General features: G+C 49.7%; 1 long non-coding RNA gene across 1 annotated transcript; it reads right to left on the bottom strand.

The window, feature by feature from the left end:
- Positions 1-1,244: 1,244 nt before the first annotated feature.
- Positions 1,245-3,389, bottom strand: LOC108587299. Its single transcript, XR_001905731.3, has 2 exons — positions 2,593-3,389; positions 1,245-2,187 (listed from the first exon to the last, which is right to left on the bottom strand). It is a non-coding gene; the product is annotated as an uncharacterized LOC108587299 (long non-coding RNA).
- Between the last annotated feature and the right edge of the window lie 181 nt (positions 3,390-3,570).

The raw sequence follows: 3,570 nt of genomic DNA, 5'->3' as shown, positions 1-3,570 counted from the left end.
ATATCCTAGGCCTGGAGTGATCGTTAGTCACAATCCAGGGCAGGCTACCCCAGTTCTTGGGGACTCCTCCCTAGCACTGGTTACTGAATGAAGAGGGCCCTCCTCCTTTTTCCTTTCTGCTGCCTCAGCCAGCACACAGATCCTTTTTAAGGATTTTATTTCAAATCACCATGTGGAAATAGGGTTAAACAAACAGACAAACATACAAAAGTCACAAAGGTTGCAGGGTCTTGAAAAGCTCTTACACTTATTGCCCTGGAACAATTCTTGACTCCTTTCTGAGATGGTAACTGGCAGCCCAGTTAAACGTCTGTTTTCTGTTTTTACTTCAGAAAGCAGAAATCACAGAATCTCTTGCTTCCTTGTTCCAGGCTTTCTGGAGACCCAGACAGACCCTTTCTTCCCTTAAGACAGCAGATGTCACTGGAATGCTAAGTGATTGTTTATCTAAAATGCAATTTTAAAAATTTGTCTTTCCCTGACACTTGGCAACATGCTGTGTCCATAGTAGAAGCCCAGCGGATCCTAACTATTGATGGGTAGTTAGAAAAAGACCTAAGTGGACTTCACTTTGAGATTCTCCTCAGTACAGACTGAACAACTTGTTGCTTTGTTCTGAGGCTGCCCCAAGTAGCCATCCTACAAGTTGGTAAGAAACAACATTCTTTAGCAGCCTCGATGCCACTGGCAGGGTGATGGCCACAGCCTGCTTTCATAAGCAGGAGGCAGAGGCATTAGTTGCATTGTATCTGTTTGTTGGTGTGAATGTGGTCCTGCACTGTGAGTCTTCAAAACAAAACTTGAGGTTGAATCCCTTTTGTTAGGGTAGATAAGGGAGTGTATTGAGCTCCATGGAAAACAGACAGGAGGACTCTGACAGATGGGGAAAGGGTCACCCCCACAGCAGGGGGTCAGCCTGGAAGTGGGTACTATAGCAACACGCTAAGAATTATTCTGTGAATTAAGGGATGGTTGGATTCACTGGATCTGCCCAGGCGGGGAACCTGGCTGGGTCTTTGTCAGTGAACAGATGAAAAGCTTGCTTGCATTTGTGTAAGTTGACAGTTTGGTTGTGTTCAGACAGCTCTACGCTATGGAGATGACATTACTCCTGAGTTTTACTGCATGCATTTATGTAAATCACTGGCATACCAGGGAGGGTGGCAGCAGGAGTGATCTGCCCCAGCTACAGGCAGTACACAGTAAATTTGTGTGTCTGCAAAGAATTTTAAAATAAAATTGACTAAAAGTCAGTTTGCTTTTTATTATTATGCTCCAACAGTTCCAAACAATGTGGTAAAATACTCCTCCCTCCTAGGGACAGACTTTACCTATGCTGCCCCGAGGCACTCCCTCCTTGGTGCACCACTGGGATAAACAAGCACCAGGTGGGAAGATTATAAATCAGCAAGAGAGTAAACAGAAAGCAAGTGACTCCTGAGATAAGATGTTTTCATCACAAACACTCCATTTGGTAGAGCTTAGAGTCATTGATCTGTGATGGGCATTTCTGTTAGCTTTGTGTTTTGGTTATCTATTGCTGCTTTAAAAACTACCCCAACATTTAGTGCCTTAAAACAATGATCATTTACTTGTTCACAATGCTGTCATTTTGGCAGTGCTCCGTGGGGATGGCTTATCTCTGTTCCATATGGTGTCTGCTGGAGCTGGAACTTCCTAAGGGCTTTTCCACTCATGTGTCTCATAGTTCAGCTGGGATGAGCTGAAGAGCTAGAACTGGCCAGGCATCTTTCTTTTCACAGGGCCTCTCCCTGTGGCTAGCAGGGTGGTCTCTCCTTATGAGTGGCTGGCATTTTCCAGAGTACAAAGCAGAAGCTGTCGGGTTTGCTTAAATGCTTTTGCTTAATGCCGAGGCTTGGAAGTCTTAGAACATTCTTTCTGCCACATTCTATTGGTCAGAGCAATCACAGGGTCAGCCCAGATTCAAAGGGAAGAAAAATACACCCACTTCATGATGGAGATACTGTTGTGGTCATCTCTGGAAAAATGATCTACTTCATATTGTTTTCTTCTATCATAACAAGATCGTATGATTTCACATGTTGCTTTAACCATGATAAACCTTGTCAAACTGGAAAAAGGTAGGCCTTTTTCTTTTTAAAAATCAGCCCCTTGTAATTGTCATACCTTGATTCTGAATGTGGAGATGGCCTCTTCAATGGATTCCTAGGGAGAAACAAGAGATCATAGGGCTCCTACCTCAGCATTTGGGAGAAAATATTAGAATGAGCCTGATTTGCAAAAACCTAAAATCCAAAGCATGTTCAAGTCTGTAAGACTATCTAGATCACAGTTTTAGCTCTTTCTCCCAAGACAAGGTCCAATGACCATCATATTTCGATCATTACTCCTTGGTGTCTGACAATTCTCTGCACTGCAATTTACATCCTTTAAAACCAGTACTGTTGGAAATGGACTATGTTGTGAGGGTCAGAATATGAGTGTCTTTCAGATACTGTAATGTGACAGGAATCCCTCGAGGGTTGCTATACAGTTCACCCCGGGTCACAGAACTACATCCCGGTCCAAACAGTATCCACATTAGAGCTAATAGGCATCAACGTCATTCACCTGCCTTTGCCAGACAGTTAATCCACCTATATGTGGACAGAGCCTTGGTTTGGAAAACACATTCATGCCCACTGTCTCACTCTCTTGTCACTATAAATAACCTGGTGAGTTGGCAGGCCCGGCGTGAATGCCACACTTTGCAGGTATGCAAACAGAACAGAGGGCTAAGTTCCCTGGGTCACATGAGAGCTGGGCTGCAGCGCCTGGGGAGGCGGCCGTTCCCGCCAGGTGCGCTTGTTGTCCGCTGGAGCAGAGGCCCCCGAGCCTGCTGACCTCTCTGCCTTCAGGCCTGGTCTCGCAGTCCCTTGTGCCTCGTCTATAGGCAGGCGGAATCCAGAGCGTACAGCAAGCCCGGCCAGCTCTTGGTGGCGGTTTCTACAGCAGGTGGGGCCTGGCTCCGTGACTGAATGGCCTCCATCCCTCTATCTGGGGCCCAGCAGCGGCCCCCTCCCAGCACCCTGGCAGCACATCGAACCCTAGGCAGGCCACGTGGGGCTCCCGGAGGCGTTAGCCCCAGCCCTCCCAGGATTCTTAATGTTCCTCTCACAGCAGAAAACGTTCTGCGCCCTTTGTGCCTCAAACCCTCGACCCCTCACTCGGCCAGAAGGGTCGCTGAGGGGGAGCTCCTCCTCTGCCCTTCCAGTCGCCGGCCGGTTCTTCCTAGCCCGCCTGCTACGCGCCCCGCTCCCGCTGGCTCCCGGGAAGCCGGCCCCGGCCCCAGCGCTTCCCTCCCAGGCCTAGCCCCACTCTCCCACCCTTCCGCTCGCCCAGGCCTCCACGCTCGGCTCTCGGTTTTTGTTGCCCGGGCTTGTTTCGGAGCTGAGCGCGCCGCCGGCCGGGCGCCAGGTCACGTGCGTTGGTGACAACCTCTTGCAGGGCGGCCCCGGGGCCCCCGCGCCGCCGATTGGTGGGGCCCTGCCTGGCGCGGCCCGGGGCGGGGCAGCGGGGCCGGACGGCGGGCGGAGCGGCCGATCAGCT

This window comes from Papio anubis, chromosome 8 (assembly GCF_008728515.1).
Source record: "Papio anubis isolate 15944 chromosome 8, Panubis1.0, whole genome shotgun sequence".
Classification (NCBI taxonomy): domain Eukaryota; kingdom Metazoa; phylum Chordata; class Mammalia; order Primates; family Cercopithecidae; genus Papio; species Papio anubis.
Note: the sequence above shows the minus strand (reverse complement) of the source record. Positions and strands in the feature narration are given on the sequence as shown.